At 45.8% G+C, this 22,333-nt stretch overlaps 1 protein-coding gene across 6 annotated transcripts in view; it reads left to right on the top strand.

The window, feature by feature from the left end:
• The window catches only part of GREB1 (growth regulating estrogen receptor binding 1), a 133,734-nt gene that overhangs the window by 10,937 nt on the left and 100,464 nt on the right, over positions 1–22,333 (top strand). The window contains exon 1 of one of the 6 annotated variants that reach the window (XM_044926240.2): positions 86–108. The exons of the other annotated variants lie outside the window; for them this stretch is intronic. The gene's annotated coding sequence lies outside the window, so the exon portion shown is untranslated. Of the gene's footprint in view, positions 1–85; positions 109–22,333 lie in introns of those variants that run through there. 6 annotated transcript variants of the gene reach the window in all.

Here is a 22,333-nt window from a genome sequence, read left to right as displayed (position 1 = left end):
AAAAAACTGTGATTATTTTTAAATGTTTCCATAGTACACACGTCTTCATTGGAGAAAGAGTAGAAAGCACAGTTCAACAAAATGTATCTGTAATCTCCATAACCTGAGGTAAGTAAACCCCAAATTCTTAATTTTGGAAGAAAGTTTTTTGTTTTTTATTTTTGCTGGTTTGTTTTTATTTATTTTATTTTATTTAAATTTTATTTTATTTTTAAACTTTACATAACTGTATTAGTTTTGTCAAATATCAAAATTAATCCGCCACAGGTATACATGTGTTCCCCATCCCAAACCCCCCTCCCTCCTCCCTCCCCATTCCATCCCTCTGGGTCGTCCCAGTGCACCAGCCCCAAGCATCCAGTATCGTGCATCGAACCTGGTTTGTTTTTAGCTTGTTTCTTTCACCAGCTGGACCATCAAGACACAAAGCTGGTTTGGGAAAAAAAAAAGGAAAGAAAAAAAGAAAGTGTCTTCTCTTGGGTTGAATGTGGAGAGAGGTTCGGATACTGCAGGTCACGCTGCCGCTGAGGCCCCATGTGTGGGGGAGCAGAGGTCAGCCCTGGGAAACACAGCCGCTCCGAAGGGTGGGAGACCCCGAGGCCGGTGGGGCCAGTGCTGCCAGAGCATTCTTTTGTTTCCCCTGCTCAGCTGTCCAGGATCCTGGCTGAGGACATCAAAGACGTGGCTAAACACTGTTATCTGGCCCTGTCATCTGCCCTGACTCTGGAAGGGGCCTTCCCACAGGGAATCCTGCAGAGCAGAGCCTGTGGATTCTATCCCCCCATTAATTCCAGGCAAGAGCGGATCAATAGTATTTGCATTAGCTGCATACATACCTCCCCACTCTGTTTTGTTCTGAGAAAAATTTATTTATTTACTTACACGATTAAAAGATTATACATTTTATTCACATTTCAAGTGTTCCTGGTGGTAATTGCTGGAAACTTATTAAACCAAAATACAAAACCTAAAAACGATAGTTCCTCTACCTAGACACAGAGGCATTATTCATGTTTTAGAAAGTTCTTCTTGTCTTTTTCATGTTTATATGCAATAGGAATTTAATAAAAGATGCTATCATCCTGTGACTACAATTTCCCTGGAAGTGTGGTTAGAGTTTGTCAACCATGTCATTGCTGTAAACATTCAACTGCACAAAATTTGTATCTGCAGAGTATTTGATCACATCTGCAGAGTATGTAAATCACTTTTACATAATTTCTTTACACTTCAGAACTGTTGCTTAAAAAAAAAATCAAGTTGGTATCGTTGCCTTTTCTGCTTAGCGAACAGTTCTTATTGTAGAAACTAAAAGGTTGTATATCAAATTGCCTGCTTTCGCTCATGGGAACTTCCGAAGTAGATTGTTACGATGTTAGTTAAAATGGTTCTGGCAGCTTGAAATAAGGGAACCACTGAGACTGACTCAGTTTTGCTGAGCAAATAATGGGTACTTGACATCTTTACAGCAGGGAATGGATCCTGGTCAGACTTCTGAGCATGTGGGCATCTCTGTGGGGGAAGGGTGATGAGGGGCCAGTAGATCGGTCGCCAGCCTATTTTTCTAGGCCAACTTTTGGCTAAGAAACAGAGAAAGGGTAGAGAGTCCTGGCAAGCTAGTTTGATTTCAGTGTTAGCCTGAGATGTAAGAAATGTTAACAGATCATGAGATACCATTTTATTCCTCGTTATCATCTGTGATGTGACTTGGCTGTAATGCAGGGCTCAGGTTTGTGGTCCCATCTTGAGTCACACGCTGTGCCAGGCTCTGTCTTTGTCTTGACCACCCTGCTTGTCATGCTTATTTGCCTGTGGCTTCCCTGCATGGATTGACCAGTTTTTGAAGGCAGGAACCCAGGCTCTATCACTCGGGCACCCGCGGGATCCCAGTGGAGTGCTGCAGCCTCCTGGCCAATGAACACATTCAGCCCCATTAATTCAGTGGTGTGCCCTAAGACTCTGCAGTTTATTCACTTCGGTCCTAAGCTCTTTTGAGTAAATTGCCATTGTCGTTGGGATATGAGAGGCAAGAGTGTGTGACTGAGAGGGGGAAGTCTTATTTCCACAATGGGATTCTTTCCAGAATGGGATGTGAAGTATTGTAGACAGGTCTCCTAAGGTGCTGTAACCCAGTTGATTACTAAGGGAAGGTGCTTTTTAGATTCTATATTATACTGTACTTTTACTAAAGGAAAAGATCATTTTGAGTTGTGTCCAACCACAAACACCTGTGAAGTACCTGCTTCCTGTCAGGCGTGCTTTATCTTGTTTTCAGGAATCAAACTGTTAGGGTTCCCTTTTTATTATGTTTGGGCAGAACTGATTTTTTTAAAAAATTAGAGCCTGATTTTCCTCTCAGGTTTATAGAACCAGGACAACTTGGTGCCTTGCTCAGTTCATCTGTATGTTCCTTTATTAGTTTATCTGAATAAAGGCAATGATGAAAAATAGGATGAAAATATTGACTGGCCACAAATATTTTATCAGGTTCTTCATCTGGGCCTCCATCTACATGAGGCATCGTTTCATCTGTAGCACTTTGTATAATGAAGGCTCACAGGGGGTTGAAGGAGTGTAAAATTGGATGCTTTTAATGAGCCCACAGAGGTTAAGTTTTACTGTCTCCATTTCACAATTCAGGAACAGAGGCTGAGAAAGCTTCACGGACAGGGTCATGCTGCTGGAAAGGGTCTGCTGGGATTCCAGCTAAAGTCTGTGTAACCTCAAGGCTGTGTTGGTGCCACTGGGTTGTCCAGCTTCCAGGGTGGGGTGCAGGCTTCACAGACAGAGCTGGAAAAGGAGGGGCAGCAGCGCTGACTGACACAAGAGATCTCCAGAGGATGGAGAGGCCACGTGGTTGTGGGGGTCTCATCTCAGCCCCCAGCTTCGATAGAGGTTTCATGCATGCCTTAGGTCACAGATGACCTCCCCAGCTTAGACACTCTGGTAGTTTTAACGTTTTTGTTGTTAGGTCGCTAAGCTGTGTCTGACTCTTTGTAGCTCCATGGACTGCAGCATGCCAGGCTTCCCTGTCCTTCGCTATCTCCCGGAGCTTGCTCAAACTCATATCCTTTAGATCAGTGATGCCATTCAACCATCTCATCCTCTGCTGCCTCCTTCTCCTCCCACCTTCAATCTTTCCCAGCATCAGGGTCAGGGGGCCAAAGTATTGGAGTTTCAGCTTCAGCATCAGAACTTCCAGTGAATATTCAGGACTGATTTCCTTTAGGATTGATTAGAAGATATCATTTACTCTTTTATTGGTTTCCTCAGAAATTCTCTGAGGAACTTCTGTGGGGAAAAAAGAATAAAAAAGGGGCTGCTTCCTAACCCCAGTAATTCCTGATGTGGTAGAAAAAAATCAGCCCATGAGCCAGAAAAGTTTCAGGTAGCAGCAGCTGCCATTTCTCATCTTAAAATTACCTTTAGATGTTGATCTATTTCAGCAGAATGACAGTATTTCCTTCCAACTTTTAATTTTGATATAATAGTCTTTTTGCAGTGATAACACAAGAACATTTCCAAGTCTCTGTATTATATATGAGTTTAGAGAAAGGCACGCATACATCAAAATCACGATCAATAATAGACACAGAACCAGAATATTGATTTTGTCCTTGAGGAAATCCAATAATAACAGATCAATTCATTATAACACATGGTGAAAGTGATTCACCTTATTTGGAAGCAGACATTGGAAGGAAAGCAGTAGAAAGTATGCTACTTGATTGTTGTTTTAGTTGCTAAGTTGTGTCTGATTTTTTTATACCCCAGGGATTGTAGCCCACAGGGCTCCTCTGTCCCTGGGATTTCCCAGGCAAGAATACTGGACTGGGTTGCCATTTCCTTCTCCACGGGACCTTCCCAACCCAGGGATTGAACCCAGGTCTCCTACATTGCTGGTGGATTCTTTACCATAACTGTTAAATTGGGGGAAACGATAGTGTGTAGGGTTGGCAAGCTTCAGTGTGCAAGGGGCAGAGAGAGCATTTGCAGTTCTGCAATGAAGTGACAGACTGGCATGGAAGCTGCTGTGTTTGCCTATTGTTACAGTAATTATTTATTGAGCGCCTGTGGTGTGTCAGGCACCAGGGAAAGACTGGTGAAGCCAACCCCCACCCCAACCCCGGCTCCTGTGTATAAGTCTGTTCAGCCAAGTGGGGGAGACAGACTTTATCACACAATCCCTGAATGAATGGGGAAGGAGGCACTGAGTTAGGAAGAGAGCTCCAGAGAGCAGAGACCAAAGAAACCTGACCTAGATTGGAACTTGATCTGAAGATGACTTGGTGGTCACTGCAGGGCTGGCAAGGGGGTTTGTGGGGGAGGAGTGGTGTGGGGAAGGTTTGTCCTGACCCAGGAAGCAGTGTGAAGGAAGGGCTTAGCCATGTGGCACGTGCCTGTGATATCAGGGGGAGTGGATGTCTGGTGTGCAGCCTACTGAGCAGGTGGGAGACTGCACAGCCAACCTTTGGGGGTTTATTAAAGATGAGAGAACTTAACCACAGAGCAATAGGAAACTACTTCCCAGGCCTAAGAGGGTGCGGTGGGACCGAGCTGGCTGTATAAGCGGGTGGTTAACAAGCCAAAGAGCCAGGGAGGGAACAGGCCAGGCTGCATGTAGACAGTTTCTCTGGGGACTGAGCCTGTTTTAAGGGCCTAAGGGACACCAGACACACTTTCTCATCAGTAAGGCCAGTGATGACAGCCCCTCCAGCCTGTGAATCTATGCTTCTCTTCCCGTGATTGATGGCAGGCCGTTCTGCACATCTTCCCCAGATCCGTGGTGTTTTGTTAATTAGGTTATGAGAAACCTACTGTGGCAAATGGAGACCATGAGGGCGTTGGATGGTGTATTTACTATTTTTCCATTAGACCAGATAGATGCCTTTGCAATTAGTTCGGAACTGGTGGTGGCCTTCCCCTCAGTTCAGTTCAGTTCAGTTGCTCAGTTGTGTCCAACTCTTTGCGACCCCATGGACTGCAGCACCCCAGCCCTCCCTGTCCATCACCAACTTCCAGAGTTTACTCAAACTCGTGTCCACTGTGTCAGTGATGCCATCCAATCATCTCATCCTCTGTCATCCCCTTCTCCTCCCGCCTTCAATCTTTCCCAGCATCAGGGTCTTCTCAAATGAGTCAGCTCTTCGCATCAGGTGGCCAAAGTACTGGAATTTTGGCTTCAATATCAGTCTTTCCAATGAACACTTAGGACTGATCTCCTTTAGGATGGACTGATTGGATCTCCTTGCAGTCCAAGGGATTCTCAAGTCTTCTCCAACACCAGGCCTTCCCCTAAGTAGACAGAAATAATCGCATGGTCCTCCCTCTCTCTCATTTTTTCATTTATGATAAGTTTCTTATGCTTGAATGTTGTGACCTGTGCTGGGGAGGAAAGGATGTGGCCTGGGGCTCACGGCTTAGTTTGTAGGAGAGGGAAGTGAACGTGCAAATATGGATTATGGGTGGAAATGTCTCAAAGAGCTTCATGGAGAAAGATCACCTGAGTTACTGCTTTAGAGAGATCACTTCATGGCAAATAGATGGGGAAAGAACAAGGACAGACTTTATTTTCTTGAGCTTCAGAATCACAGTGGACAGTGACTGCAGCCATGAAAAGACTGGCTCCTTGGAAGAAAAGCTATGACAAACTTAGACAGCATATTAAAAAGCAGAAACATCACTTTGCCAACAAAGGTCCGTCTAGTCAAAGCTGTGATTTTTCCAATAGACACATGCGGATCTGAGAGTTGGTCTATAAATAAGGCTGAGTGCCAAAGAATTGATGGTTTCAAATTGTGGTGCTGGAGAAGACTCTTGAGAGTCCCTTGGACTTCAAGGAGATCAAACCAGTCCAACCTAGAGGAAATCAACCCTGAATATTCACTGGAAAGATAGATGCTGAAGCTGCAACTCCGATACTTTGGCTATCTGATGCGAAGAGCCGACTCAATGAAAAAGACTCTGGGAAAGATTGAGGACAAGAGGAGAAGGGGGTGGCAGAGGATGAGATGGTTGGATGGCATCACTGAGTCAATGGATATGAATTTGAGCAAACTCTGGGAGATGGTGAAGGACAGAGAAGCCTGGCGTGCTGCAGTCCATGGGGTTGCAAAGAGTTGGAAACTACTGAGTAACTGAACAATAGCAACAAAAATATTTCATATTGTATATATATATATATATATATATTTCAGATTCCTTTCCATTGTAGGTTATTACAAGATATTGAATATAATTCCCTGTGTTATAAGCTCTTGTCATTTATCTGTTTTACATATAGTAGTTCAGTTCAGTTTAGTCGCTCAGTCGTGTCCAACTCTTTGCGACTATACACATATAGTAGTGTGTATCTGTTAATCCCAAATTCCCAATTTATCCCCTCAGCCATTGTTTAAATGTAAAGTATTTATGTCACTTTATATGTCTTGTGTGAATCAGATATACTGATTTTGATACAAAATTGCACAATAATTAATAACTCATTTAATCAAGAAATTAAAATACATATACCAGGCTTGCTGAGTGATGATATAACAGACATTGACATTTCCTCTTGCTGAGTCCATAGTAATTCATAGTAATGGTAGCAAAAGTGATTGTCTACTCTGCTCTAGGCACTAGATCAGATGCCTTATATTTAATAACAAGAAATTATGACAGTGAGCATACCAACCATGTTTTACTATACTAAAGAAGTTGCCTAGAACTTGCAGATCTGTGAAATGGGTATCATTATTTCTGACCCAGGAGTCCCCAGGCGTGAAGCTCCAAGACTCCATCCAGGCACTGGCCCAGTGCTTCTCCAAGTCCCTTCTGCCCTTTGAGGGCCAGGTTGAGCCATATGTCCGACCAAGGCTCTGGCTGGCCCCACCGAGGCTGGAGTCCTGAGGCCACGGAACTCGACTTGGTGCTGTCATCATGCTGGCCCTGGAGTGGGTGGGAGAGCCTATTATTATCTCCTTTCTGGTATTATTCTAAGTGGGGATTCTGGCCCTTTAATTCTTATTAACTCATTGAACAAGGACTGTATTGCTTTCCAACAATGAACTGAAGACATTTTCTCAGGAGGGCATTGTAGCCTGGAAAACACAAAACCACGTCCGAGACATGTTTCCAGAGGCTTCTTAGAGTTTCTAGGCCATTTTTCCAGTAGTGGAGGCTTGTCCTCTTCGCCAATAAAGGAGGGGTGTGGAGGGGGAGTGGTGGGGGAGAGAGAGGAGGAACAGGGGCAGGCTCCGCCAGGCTGTCCCCAGCCCCTTGTCCCAGGCCTGCTCTCCTGGTCCACTTTCCACCCCTAGTGTCTGCTTTTCCAGAGATTCTTGGAAGTTACAATTCCTGTTTCCTTTGGGATGGACAGCCCCACCCTTTATAGCCAGGGTTGGCCTTGCTCCCCGCCACCCCTCCCCACTCCCTCCAAGGGAATGTTTCCCAAAGTCTTTATTTTCCAACAAACATCAGGACCCCCACAGATGCGTCCACAGAATGAGCTCTCTGGGTGTCGTCTCCTCTCTGTCCTTCACCTTGCCTGGGGAAGGCTTGTTTTCATGTCCTTCCTGACATTTTTGCATGGCCCCTCCCACTTTTATGTGCCTGATTGAGAACACACAATCCTTCTGGAAACAAACAGTCATCTTCCAGAGCAGTGTAGATTAAACCCCTATTTAGAATGGAAGAAAACAAAACATCTTTTCAAAGCCAACATAAACTATAGAGATTTGGTTTCAATGCATGGAAGCCCATTTCTCTTCAAGACCTACACCATTTCATATCATCGTTTGTGGGGTTACACCCTCCACTAACCCTTGCTAAAACATTGCCCACCCAAAATGCCCTTTAAAGTTGTCTTCTGTACCCAGAGACTCTGCCTGAAAGGTGAATCCAAAATTGTTCTCTTTATCTTTGATTTGCCAGAATTACCAGCCCAAAAGTTCCAGGGCCAAATCAGCTTTTTTGCCTTTTCAGTCTTTTATTATAGAAAAATGTAAGCATACACAAAAGAAACACAATTGATACATGTAGTCAGGTGGCTCAGTGGTAAAGAATCCGCCTGCCACTGCGGGAGACGCAGGTTTGATCCCTGAGTCAGAAAGATGTCCTTGAGTAAGAAATGGTAACCCACTCCAGTATTCTTGCCTGGAATATTGCATGGACAGGGGTATAGTCCATGGGGCTGCAAAGAGTCAGGCATGACTGATCATGAGCACATACTGTCTTTCCTCTGTGTCCATGGGTTCCAGATCCTAGGATACAACCAGCTGTGGATTGAAAATATTTGGGAAAAAAATTCCAGAAAGTTCCCAAATGCAAAGCTTCAGTTTGCTGCGGTGATAACTATTTGCATTGTATCAGGATTATAAATTCTCTAGAGGTGATTTAAAATACTTGGGAGGATGGGTGTAGGTTATGTGTAAATACTATGCCATTTTCTAAAAGGGACTTGAACGTCTGTGGATTTTGGTATTTGGGGGGGGTCCTGGAACGAATCCCCTGTGAACACCAAGGGATCACCGTATGTACTTCCCATATTAAAAAATTAGCAACACATGGATAATTTTGTTTTGTGTACTCCCCCAGTAGTTTTCCTTTCCCTGATGGATTATTTCGAAGCAAAATCCAGATGAACTGTTTCGTGCAAAAACATATTTGTGTTTATCTCGAAAGGTATTCTTTTTTCAAGACACCATCGTCTCACTGAAATGAAAAAATGAACAGTAATTCCATTTTATCCCAAATGTCCAGTTAGTGTTCCGTTTCCCCTAAAGTTTCATTGACAAGTTTTGCAGTTGATTTGTTTGTTGGAATGAGGATCCAAATGAGGTCCATGTCTTCTGATTGATAACAATTTTTCTCCCTCTGCCATTTCTTTATTGAAACCACCAAGAGGTCTTTGGCCTCTTACATTTCCCTACTTTTTGGGATTTTTCTGGTTACATCACTGGGCTGATGTTTAGTTTGTACCTTTGTTTCTGTGTAATCAGTAGACTGGTGGTTTGATAGGTTTGGCATCTTCCCAACCCAGGATTCGAACCCAGGTCTCCTACGTTGCAGGTGGATTCTTTACTGTCTGAGCCACCAAGAAGCCTCCTTGGGAATGGAACCCATTCCTAATTAAACAGCCCCCTTCTGCCTAAAACACACGCCTCACAGATGCACGGAGTCTCCTGGATCAGTATCCTCAGCTCTAAGCTGGGATAATCACGATAGTCCTGTCTCTTAGGGTTGTTGTGCGGATTTAGTGAGATAATGAAGACCTCCACAGACATCAAGGAGACTTTCTCCCTGCCCATCGCTTTGGCATTTGTGTTCCTAGAAAAGCCGTCTTGCTTCAGTCTCATCACTCGCTCTCCCTCACCAGGGATCTTTAGCGTGCAGCTGGTGGAATTTCCATGGCACAGGCACTGGAGTTATACCTGAAAACAGTGCCAGACAGAAGCTTTTTTTCCCCCTGAATTGAAGTGAAATTTATATAGCATAAAGTGGACCTTTTTCAAGTGAAAGATTTAGTGCTTTCAGCACACTTACCATTCTGTTGCTTCCGGTACCACTAGCAACTCTGTCTTTAAATTCTCTTATTTTCATTTTATACAGTTTTGGGAGGCACACAAATGCTACATTCCTATGGATCAGAATTAAACTTTTCTGTTCTTTATGTTTGTTCTCCCTACTTTTTGTTTTCTCCTTTAGGTGGCTGACCACGCCTTGCTTGGTAACCACAATGACAGTCTGGCCTTTCAGCCATACCCCCTCCCCTTTCCTCCCCGTGGACTTCTGTGGAAGAACTTGTTCCTTCAGCCATCCTTCAATTAAGTAAAATTGGAAGACAGAAATGATCATTCTTATGGGGCTGAAGTGGAAAATTGCTTTTTTAGTGCAGCATGTGGGATCTTAGTTTCCTGATCAGGGATTGAACCCACACCCCCTGCAGCGGAAGCACAGAATCTTAACACTGGACTGCCAGGGAAGTCCCATTAAGTGGAAATTAAAAAAAAAAAAAAATCAAAGAAGCAGCTCTTCCTATAAGTAAAATTAATTCACTCAATAGCTTTTTATTGAGTGCTTGCTATTGCTATTTCTCTTGCTAAGTCACTTCAGTCATGTCCGACTCTGTGTGACCCCATAGACGGCAGCCCACCAGGCTTCCCCATCCCTGGGAGTCTCCAGGCAAGAACACTGGAGTGGGTTGCCATTTCCTTCTCCAATGCATGAAAGTGAAAGGCGAAAGTGAAGTCGCTCAGTCATGTTCAACCCTCAGCGACCCCATGGACTGCAGCCTTCCAGGCGCCTCCATCCATGGGATTTTCCAGGCAAGAGTACTGGAGTGGGGTGCCTGTGCTAAACCCTGGGTATTTGTCCTTCATTAAACAGATGGGACTCTGCCAGGATTTGCTTTTTTTTTTTTTTTTCCCCCATTTCTGGACATCTTTAATTGCACAAAAGATGATCTTGTATGATAGCTATTGGAAAATTCCAGATTAAAAATGCAATGTGTAATATGGTACTGAGTTTGCAAAGAAATCACATATACACACATACATGTTAATGCAAACACATACATGCATGTTTGCAAGTAATAAAGACAGTAGAAATACATTAAAATAATAATAATAGTTATTTCTGACAGATATTTAGTGTTTATGCTGTATTTTTCTGTATTTTTTACATGTTTAGAAATGAGTACAAGCCATTAAGAAAAATGCACGTGTATAACAAATAGCCTAAAATATTTTTTCCCTCAAGATACCTTTTAAAAGAAGTGTTTACAGGCTTAAGTCTTACTATCTTGAGAGCTTCTGAGAACTTTTATTTACTTAAAAAAATTAGGTTATTTATTTTAATTGGAGGCTAATTACTTTACAATATTGTGGTGTTTTTTGCCATACATTGACATGAATCAGCCACGGGGGTACACGTTTCCCAAACCCCCCTTCTACCTCCCTCCCCATCGCTTCCCTCTGGGTCGTCCCAGTGCACTGTCTGCCAGGATTTTCTTGGCGACACCAGAGCGTGGGAGATTTGCTTGTATCCCAAGGCTTTAGAATGAAATTAGTCTTGAGCCGGGGGCCGAGGATTGTAGAAGAGCCCCTTGTTGTGATGGAAGGCGCAGTGAGGTGAGAGTTGATAACCTGGGTTGGGATTGTCTGTCCCATCAGCCGTGAGTATCCACGTGGAGCTCCTTTCCCCCGTGATCAGTGACCTGAGACTGGACCTGAAGGGTCGGTCCTCTTGAGAACAGAATGAAAGAAATGCCTTTTCCCAACAACTCGGAGACATTTTGCGCAGTTCAAGCTAGTTTTGTGTTTTACTTGAGTGAATACGATGTAAGATTTATACCCAAAGATAATTGGGTCACAATGGCCCTCCTTCAGTTGCTGGAGCTGCTTGGGTAAAGGTACCCAGGGACTGTGGTTCCTTCCTCAACCATTTGCCTGGGAACGGACTTTTTGATGAAGTCAGAGCATCTCTGTTCTTGAGCTAAAAGGAGAAGTTTAAAATTAATAAGTTTAATTGGACCTGATTGTTTTCCTGTTTGTTGTTCACAAACATGATTGTGTAAGTGGACAAGGTGGAGTTCCAGAAAGCTCTGCAGATTCACCAAATTTTTAAAAATATATCTACTTCCAAATTTTTAAAAATATATATACTTATGTCAGTTTTGTTTGATTTAGATCCTAAAATTTTGCTAAGTTACATGATTGCAACTTGCAGCTTCATATATGTAATTTTTTTTTATATTGAAATACAGTTGGTTTACAATGTTGTGTTAGTTTCAGGTGTATCTTGTCTCTTTGATTTCCCAAGGATGGATACTTTTTCACACATCCTGTGGGTTGGTTAGAGACCCATAGCTCATCTCCCTGACAGAGTGGTGGGTCTTTAACTTGGTCCCAGTGTGGGAAGAGTAAGAGCCTCTATGTCACCCTTGAGGGATTTCAGTCCCAAATTAAAAGGATGGGCTTCTCAGGGAAACCTTCCAGCTTTTATTTTCATGGGCTCCAAAATCACTGCAGACAGTGACTGTAGCCATGAAATTAAAAGACACTTGCTTCTTGGAAGGAAAGCTAGACTGTATTAAAAAGCAGAGACGATCACTTAGCCGACAAAGATCCGTATAGTCAGTGATGCTTTTGAAACGTGGTGTTGGAAAAGACTCTTGAGAGTCCCTTGGACTGCAAGGAGATCGAACCAGTCAATCCTAAAGGAAATCAATCCCAAATAGTCATTGAAAGGACTGATGCTGAAGCTAGTTCCAATACTTTGGCCACCTGATGTGAAGAGCTGACTCATTGGAAAAGACCCTGATTCTGGGAAAGATTGAAGGCAAAAGGAGAAGGAGATGACAGAGGATGAGATGGTTGCATGGCATCACTAACTCAATGGACATGAATTTGAGCAAACTCTGGGAGATAGTGAAGGACAGGGGAACCTGGCGTGCTGCAGTCCATGGGGTTGCAAAGAGTTGGACACGACTTAGTGACTGAACAGCTTCTCAGGGAAGGAAGTTTGAAGTACCTCAGCTATTGAAATAAGTTTTTCCTGAAGCAACATTGAAAATCTCTACCATAAATTGGACTCTGAGCCCTTAGGAGAGACCCGAGCTCCTAGGAGATCTCTTAGTCACCCATCAAAGTCCATTTCCCAAAGTCCATTTCCTTCAGGAAGTCTTCCCTGTTCTCCTTATTGGATAGAATTTTTTCCTTTTCTGAACTTCTGTAGCCCTGGGTTGGAGTTTTGTTCAGATTTACCAGAAACCTAAATTAATAGGAGCATCCTATTTCCCAAGCATTCCAATTCATTGAGGGTTCTCTGTTTTGCTTTAAAAAATAGCAACAGTGGCTTCTTTGTAATACTTCACACTTAACTTAGTTTCTGTGAAATAAACCAGTGTTTATGAAACATTTTTCCAGGCCTGGCTTTTCTGGGTCCTGAGTGTGACATGTTAGTGGGTGTTTGGCCTGGCGTGTCCCTCTGCACTCATGTGAGCAACAGCAGCACAATTTGTGGTTTCATTCAACCAGTATTTTCTGAGGACTAGTCTGTGTCTGGGCTCAGGAGTGGAAGAGATGAATGAGTTCTGGTCTCTACCCTTTAGGAGTTTATAGGCTAGAGTGAGGAAACCAACAGAAAAGGAGTGAGAATAACTCTATTAAGGATCAGTTGGATCAGTGTGGGGCCTTCCCTGGTGGCTCAGCAGTAAAGAATCCACCTGCAGTGCAGGAGACATCAGAGACATGGGTTTGATCCCCAGGTCGGGAAGCTCTCCTGGAGGAAGGCATGGTAACCCTCTCCAGTATTCTTGCCTGGAGAATCCCATGGACTGGACAGAGGAGCCTGGTGGGCTACAGTCCATAGGATCGGACACGACTGAAGCGACTTTGCACGCACACATGCACAGATCAGTGTAGAAAGGGTGGGGATGGATGGAAGAAGGAATATTTTTGGCTGAGAGCCTGGGCCAGAGGTGTAGGGTTGAATCTGTAAAACCAAAGACAATGGGAAATGAATGGTGTCTCTAAAGCCCAAGACACAGATGATAAGCAGTTGACGTTGAGGGTCTAATGTGTATGTGCTGCCTACTGGGCTAGGCTTGTTTACCACAGTCATCCTTTAACCAATCCTATTGTGTAGGTATCTCCATGCTACCTATTTCATACTGGGGAAACCACAGAATTAGAGACACATATCTTCCCAAGTTATCTCCTGCCTTGCTGAGCCTACAGTTCAACAGCTGGAGACTGACTCCAAATCTGCACCCGTCCAGTTGGCGTCCACCTCTTTGCTAACATACTGTGGCCATATTTTCTGTTATCAAATGTCAGTGTTGTGTCTTCAGATGTGTGTGCTGCTTAACTGTTTTTTCTGGGAGGGAAATGCTTGGCCCACAGAAATGCTTGTCAAGAAAAGAGGGAGGAGTATTGATTGATTGCAGGGGGCTCAGTAGAGGGACAGAGAAGGCAATGGCACCCCACTCCAGTACTCTTGCCTGGCAAATCCCATGGACAGAAGAGCTTGGAAGGCTGCAGTCCATGGGGACGCTGAGGGTCGGACACGACTGAGCGACTTCACTTTCACTTTTCACTTTTACGCATTGGAGAAGGAAATGGCAACCCACTCCAGTGTTCTTGCCTGGAGAATCCCAGGGACGGGGGAGCCTGGTGGGCTGCCGTCCATGGGGTCGCACAGAGTCGGACACGACTGAATCGACTTAGCAGCAGCAGCAGCAGCAGCAGTAGAGGGAAAGAAATGGAATTAACTCTTTGGAGATTTCACTTGGGCCAAAGGAATGCCTGTGAAGTGTGGGAAATCCTGTGCTGAATACAGTGACCAAGAGACACTTGTGTATCTTTCGGGACTCAATCTGTACAGCCACTCTCTATGCTGAGACCATTGCCCCTTCCCTTTGTTATAGCTCTTATCAGGTATTGATTTAGTAATATGACATCTTGCCCTGTTGGACTGTGAGTTCCTTTGAAGTTGAGAGCAGGTGCCAATCATCTCAATACTTTTAGTGCCTGGCTCTGTGCCTGGCACAGGGCAGGTACTTCAGAGTTACTTGTTGAATCCATTCATCTACCCACTCAGCCATCTCCCCATCCACATCTGTCCATTCATCCAACCAACCATCCAGCCAGCCATTTGTTCATTATCCATCAATGTACCAGTCCATCCATCCATTCACCCATCTATCTACCTGCTCATCCATCCACCCATCCCGTTCATCCAGCCAGCCACCTACTCACCACTCACTTACCCACTCATCCATCTTTCTATCCATTATCCACTCATCCATCCATCCATCCATCCATTCACCCACTCACCCTTCTATCCACCTACCCATCCATGCACCCATCCACTTATTTATTACTCAGTTTATTGACCTGTCCACACATCTGCTGATCCACTCACTCATTGGGTACTCTCTGAAGAGTACGCTGTGCCTGTTTTTATGGTATAACACCAGAGTCTGCCTGGTATTATGGCTCTGTCACTGAAATGACAGAGATTGAATCAGATACAGACCATGCTCTCAAAGAGCTCAGAATCTAAGGATAATGAGAAGAAAATAATGCAAGTAGAAAAAAAAATGACCAAACGAAGACTTCATTGTCTCCAAGTCTGGGATTTTCCAAGACGATAGTAAGTTTTTTTTTTTTTTATCTTAAATGATGTACATATGAGCAAGACAACCCCTCCTTCTTCATCCCATCTCCTTGGTATCTCAGTCCCTCTGAGGTTTTCCCTGGCACCATCTGGCCGCTTCCTCTGCTGGAAGCCCTTTGAGACGTGAGGCTCTCCACAGGAGCTGTATGCAGAGGGCAGGGCTGGGGGTGCTCACCTGGTGGCTGCAAGGTGGCCCTACCGCCGTCCCCTCCTGTGTCTCCCCGAGAGGAATGTTGCCTAAAAGGACAGAGCAGATGTTCTCTGGGCAAAGCCATCATTCATCAGCCCCTCCTCTGGGAACAGGAGGTGACCGCACATTTATCTGAGAGCAGAGGCAAAACCCTCTGACCTTGATTCATCCATCCCAGTAGCTCTTTGAGAGACACTTCAGACTCCTGAGGGGCCGAGTGAATCCGCTCACCTTCTCCAGCCTTTGTGGTTGAGATGCCATGTGGAGATGCTTAGGGACACTGAGTCAGCCTTGCAGGACACATGCTTCAGGCACGCTTCGGAATCCAGCCCCAAAGAAGCCTCGTCAGAATCAGTGGTCTAGTATTTTCAAACTGTTCTGGCAAATCCATAATCTGGGTGTTTTAAGGGGAAGAACGGGCTTACCTGTCCTGCAGGACTTGGTGGGTTTCATGGCAACAGCAGGATCAGTGCTCCTGTGTTCAGACTTGGGTCTCCCCTCTGCTGGTGGCCCGAGTGCATGCCATCTACAGTGAACTCCTCCTTGTCTCCTTGTCCTGGCTTCTCGTGAACGCACTGATTCCGTCCACCCGGAACGTGGGCATCTTTCCTTGCCTCCAGCCCTCGGTGGTCAGTGATGTAGACCCCCCTGCCATCCTCTGTGTTTTGGGGAGGGGCTGCCCTCTCTCTCCCCGTGACTGCTCTGGTGCAGTTTCTTTTCTCTGGACGGGTCTCCGTGGGGGTTCACATACCCATCACTGCACCCCCAGCTTCCAGAACCCAAGTCCAGTCATGTCACTCACGGTTCCCAGCCCTGCTGTGCTTTCCCACCAGGACTCAAGGCCTGATAAGACCCTCTTCTCTTTACCTGTGTTCCAGCTGCCATGGAGGGAGGACCAGGTAGATGGAGAGAAGGGTTGTACCTTCATTTCTGCTGAGGCTGTTGGCCTATGTGGATAAGGTGTGAGCCAAGAAGCCTGGCTGATTTCCCCTGGCTGCCCTGGCCCTGGCTAGACCCTGGGGGACGGGGCATCTCATCGGCGGTGTTGAGGACACTGTGACTTGACCGCAGACCACATGTGCCACCTGCTTCCCAGACTGCTCACCCTCTGCGTCTCTTGGGTTCAGATTTACAAGAGAGAGATTTGGCCCAGTGGCTCCTTTTGAGTCATTCCATGCAAGTTCCTCCTCCCCAAGCTGCAGGGGAGGCAGAAGCTGTTGTTTGAAATGGGGATCCTATAACACAGATGGGGCAGGGGACCCCTTTCTTTGGGGAACTTGGTCAGTGGAATCTGAATAGTCTCTTGGTGATGATAAGGCTTAAGCCATTGCTATGGACTGAATTTCTGTGTTCCCTAAAATTCATGTGCTGAAGCCTAACCCCCAGTGTGATGGTATTTGGTGGGAACTTTGGGAGATGATTTGGTCATGAGGGTGGAGCACTCGTGAAGAGGATTTTTGTTGTTCAGTTGCTCAGTCGTTTCTGACTCTTTGTGACCCCATGGACTGCAGCACGTCAGACTTCCCTGTCCTTCACTATCTCCTGGAGTTTGCTCAAATTCATGTCCGTTGAGTCGGTTATGCTATCTGACCATCTCATCCTCTGCCACCCCCTTCTCCTTTTGCCTTCAGTCTTTCCCAGCATCAGGGTTTTTTCCAGTGAGTCAGCTCTTCACATCAGGTGGCCAAAGTATTGGAGCTTCAGCTTCAGCGTCAGTCCTTTCAGTGAATATTTGGGGTTGATTTCCTTTAGGATTAACTGGTTTGATCTCCCTGCAGTCCAAGGGACTCTCAAGAGTCTTCTCCAACACCCCAGCTCAAAATCATCAACTCTTTGGCACTCAGCTTTCTTTATGGTCCCGCTCTCACATTCGTACATGACTACCAGAAAAACCACAGCTTTGACTAGATGGATCTTTGTCGGCAAAGTGAAGGGGATCCTTGCCCTTATAAAGGAGACCCCAGAGAGCTCCCTTGCCCCTTCTGGTGTATGAGGACCCAGTGAGAAGACAGACAACTGGAAGAGGGTTCTCATCAGAACCCGACCCTGTTGGCACCGTGATCTGGAACTTCCAGCCTCTAGAACTGAGACAAATAAATTTGTTGTTTTAAAGTCACCGACTGGTCTTTTGTTGTAGGAGCCCGAATGGACTAAGTCAGGCACTGTACCAGCTTCCCTGGGCTGCCGTCACGGCACCACAAACCACAAGAGTGGCTTATAACACAGAAGCATGGTGTATCTGGAAGCCAGTTTCCCGGTAGCTGCCAACCTCCCTCTGGAGTGCCGGGGGAGGGTCTGCTTCAGGCCCCACTTCCAGCTCCTGGTGATTCCTTGACTGGTGACAGCGGAGCTCCGCTCTCGACACGCTGTTCTCCGAGTGTGCATGCCTGTGTCCACATTCCCCTTTTATAAGGAAGGACACCAGTCACATTAGACTAGTGGCCTCACCTCCTCCAGGATGACCTCATTTTAACTAATTACATCCGCAACACATTGCTTCCAAATAAGGTCACATCCTGCAGTGCTGGGGGTCACGGGTTTTAGAGACACAATTCATCCCATTACAGTTACTTTTCTTGGCTTGAAAGGTGCTTAAGACTTTGCCAGGCAGCGACATGGAAGAAGGGTATTCCTGAGGGGCGAGGGAGGAGATGGACAGCAGGGGTGAATGCACGGGGTTGAGGGTGGGGGGCTTCTGTTTCTCCCAGAGCGGTCAACCACTTTGTACTTGATCTGTGGTTCGCTTTATCCTGCTGAGAAGCTTGTCCCTGGAAAAAGCTTGGGCTTTTAATTCCATGTATTACTTTAGATTTATGGGACTTCCCTCTGCCTCCCTAGCTGGACCTAAGGACTTCCCCAGATTGCATCTGGGCAGCATAAAGGGGGTTAGAAATATGGTAATCGAATGCCCCATTCACTGACAGGAGATGCTTGGCTTCAGCCTGCATTTTGTGTTAGCTCTGCAGTCCTGAATTGACCGTCTCTATTGATTGAGCCAAGAGGATATGCTCAAGGACGCACGTGGCTCTGGGCACAGCGCTGTTGTCTCCCCAGCCTCCCGGGCTCCTGTGCCACAGCATCCCGCTTTTCTCCAGGATCCGGCTCACCCCACAGTCACTTGGCCCCATTTTTCCCGCCCTTGTTCACTGGCGCTTCCTTGTGGCAGTTTTCCGGGGAACTGGGCTCTACATGGGGCTCAGACCAACCTGGGTTTTAGTGGCAGGCCTCCTCTTGGAGGGCCCTGGACATTCCTGAGTTTCGACTGCTCAGACTGTAGAATAATCCCCACTGTGGCACTTTGCTCAGGTGGTCCCTCTTCTGCTCCATCCTCCGGGGGGTCCTGTCTCCGGAGGGTCCTGTCTCCTGGGGTCCTCCAGGCTGCTGTCACACGCATCGCCGAGGCAACGTGTGCTTTGGGACGGCAGGGAGCCCTTTACCAAGACCTTGCAAGGAACTGCAGCATGCTCACTCCTGTGTTCTCCAAGAAACTATCTGGTTAACAGAAATCTGTGCATTCACATTGTTTTCCCCCCCGGCTCAAGTTTTGACTGATGCTGTTCATCGGGTGAGTGACTTTTCCAGCATGGCCTTATTGTGTTTGCCAATATTTTTCTGCTTGCTTCTCCTTTTGGAAGTGAGCAAAAGGTTATGGCTCCCTTACAAAATATAAAATAGCATTTTATTGAAAACTTTTAGACATTTGGAAAATTTGCTATTGTAAGTGATCAACCCCCGGACATTCCCATTTTGTGAATGTTTTTTAAAACCGATGACAGTGGAGAAGGGGTGCCAAAATACAGCCGGTTACACCCTTAATTCTACTATTATTTCCCATATGGTCCTGCTGTGGGCAGGCTCAGTTTCTCTATCTGTAAAAAAAAAAAAAAGCTGCTAATGATAGCCAAAAATGCCCCCAAAACCACCTTCCCCACTCAGCTATTGAAGACTAAAGCTTGGTATTTTATTATCGCCCAGGATAAGCTGGCTTCCTGCCCTGATAGTAGTCTTTGTTCAAAGGGACCTTCCCCCACACTCATCTGCTCTTATAGGTCTCACTCTTTGCAGACCTAGGTCCTCTTGTTTTAATGTGTTAATGTAGCTCTTGTTTCTGTTACATTTAACAACTGGTAGCAAAACACTGAGGAGTAATTAAAAGCTGCTGAGAACTTCACAGGACCCAGAGAGCTCTCCTAGGAGTGGTTGTTTTTATTTTCCTTGTCTATGGGCATTTTATTGGAGAAAGTGATTTAGTGCTTTTTCTTCTAAGAGCGAAGGAGAAAAAGGAACCGGGGACTCTAACAAAATGGTGCATGCATATTCAATTACTGGCAGTAGCACTCTTTTATCTCCTGCAAACAGGGGAGTGGATGACGCCCAGGAAGCTGGTGGCCTCTTTCCAGATCAGCATCTCCTGTCAAGGTCATCAGGAACAGGAGAGTCCAGTCAGGGTGGGAGTTTATGACTTGACCATCATTGAGAGTTGAAAATGAACACTTCAAAATAAATTCAGTACAGGAGACAATCACGCTCATTTGAAGGTCAATTTGGATTGTCCAGGTAATTGATGGTGTTTTCCTTTTCTTCACAGTAGGAAGAGGTCTCTGGTCTCTCTGGGACTACTCAGGGGTGTCCCAGGCTGTCAGCTGAGAGTCTCAGAAGTTTAGGGTTAGGGTGTCGGCCACAATGAGGGTTATCTGCAATTGGAAAGTTGCCAGGGCACTGATTAACTTGGGTCATCTCTCTGACTTCCCTTCGGCCGGTGTTCTTTATTTCACCAAGGCTGAAACCTACGGAGACAGCTCGCTTTAGACTCAGAGGGGATCTGAAAGCTCTGTCTGGCTAGGCATCCAGACATCTGGTAGGGAGGATAGAGGCAGCATCTTGCCCAGCTCCTCAGGCCCAGGTCCACTATCCAGAGGTTAAACTGGACCAGAGGAGAGATGGAGCGGCTGTAGGCTCAAGAGCATGATCCATCTGCATTCGGATCCCATCTCTGCCTCTTACTTGGGCAAGACCTCATCTTTCTGGCTCTCATGTTTCCCCTCCTGCTGGTCTCACAGGAACTGCGTGAGGATGCAATGAAATGATGTCAGATGCCTGGTTAGAAGGATCCTCCAGGGGCAGTTCACGTGCCAGCCTTATCAGGTGGATAATCAATACCGAAAATAGCCACCTCGGCAGCCTTGTAAAATAGCATTTTGATATTTTTGCATTTGCCTTGCAGTACCGTGTCTTATCTGAACATCCACGTCTCCCCAGAAGGTCAGCATGACCTCATTGTCTGGGACAGATTTCGCCTCGCTCTGTTTTGGTCTTATCATTACTTCTCATTCCGTGCTTTCCAAAACACAGCACCCGTCTCCTTGTTACTGGCTGAACCAACGCTGGGCTCAGTGCGGCCATGGCAGATAGCTCTGCCCATCACTTTCTTTATTCCTGATTAATGGAACCCGATTAATGGTTTTGTTCACAATAGCAAAGTGCCTGGCTAAAAACCCAGTTTTCTAGGCTCTGTTGGAGACTAGGTGGCCCTAAAGACCAGGTTCCGGCCAGTGTTTTATAAGCAGAAATCTAGTGGTTGGGACTTCTGGGAAAACAGTTTGTTTTCCTGCTGAAGAAGTCCTGTTCCTTTTATCTTTGCTTTTCTCCCTTCTTCCAGGCTGACTGTGAACTTCACAGGCTGCCTTCCACGGCAGAAGGAGCTTTGGTCTTGAAGTGAAAAAAACAAGTAAAAGTGTTAGCTGCTCAGTCATGTCCGACTCTTGGCAACCCCATGGACTGTATGTAGCTCGCCAGGTTCCTCTTCCATAGACTTCTCCAGACAAGAATACTGGAATGGGTAGTCATTCCCTTTTTCAGGGGATATTCCCAACCCAGGGGTCGAACCCGGGTCTCCTGCATTGCAGATAGATTCTTTACCATCTGAGCTACCAGGGAATGTCGTTGTCAAAGGCTACCCTGGCTCTGGACTAGCTGCCTGCAGGTTTCCTCGTTACATGGGAAGAATGAGCCGCTCTCGGGTTGAGCCACGGTGGCTGGGTTTCTCTAACAGGCAACCTAACATGGTGATGGGTGTGCGAGGTGCTTGGTTGAGCTCACGCTGACATGACTGTGTCAGTTTACATGTTTCATGCGGCCTTTTTAAAGATGTCTTGGTCACATTCTCTTTCTTGTGCCCATTTCCTTCCATAATGGCATATATTTACTTGGGCCTCTTTCTTTAGGCTTTTGGCAAAGACACAGGAAGGGGGAGCGTCCCGGATGATTCAGAGGGTAAAGAATCCACCTGCAATGCAGGAGATGTGGGTTTGATCCCTAGGTCAGGAGGATTCCCTGGGGGAGGAAATGGCAACCTACTCCAGTATTCTTGCCTGAAAAATCCTATGGATAAAGGAGCCTGGCTGGCTCCAGTCCACGGGATCACAAAGAATCAGACATGGTTGTGTAGCAAAGACATGGGAGGCTGTGTTCACACAGAAATGCTGCCTCTAGTGGTGAGGGGAAGCATCTGCCCGGGGGTGCAGTGACCTCTCGTCTGGCCAGGACTGCCCATCAAGGCAGAGACCAGCCCTATAGGATGTAGTACCCAGTCACCTGGAGGGGTCAGACTTGGCAGGGTTTTATCAGAGACTCACTTTTATAAATGCCAAATTAGTTTGTTCTAGTGAAAAAAAAGATCCATTGAGGCCTGGAGTTCATGTGGATTAATTACTAATGTAACTTTAGTTTTATCAATCGTTTTAAGCATTATCCTTCACTCTTCCTCATCTTTGCCACTTTTTTTCCTTTCTTTATATCATATAGCATTTTATGAGCCTACGTGACTCACAGCTTTCTTCCTTTATGTCACAAGTTCCTTTAGTGTAAGGGAATAAGAGACAGACCCTAATGTAGTGGGAAGATTTGGTGGTTTGGATTTCAGTGAGCCTGCACCAAAATCTGAGCTTTACCTAGCAGCTGTGCAATCTTGGTTAATGTCTA

The sequence above is a fragment of the Bubalus bubalis genome, chromosome 12 (genome assembly GCF_019923935.1).
Source record: "Bubalus bubalis isolate 160015118507 breed Murrah chromosome 12, NDDB_SH_1, whole genome shotgun sequence".
In the NCBI taxonomy this organism is placed as follows: Eukaryota; Metazoa; Chordata; class Mammalia; order Artiodactyla; family Bovidae; genus Bubalus; species Bubalus bubalis.
Note: the sequence above shows the minus strand (reverse complement) of the source record. Positions and strands in the feature narration are given on the sequence as shown.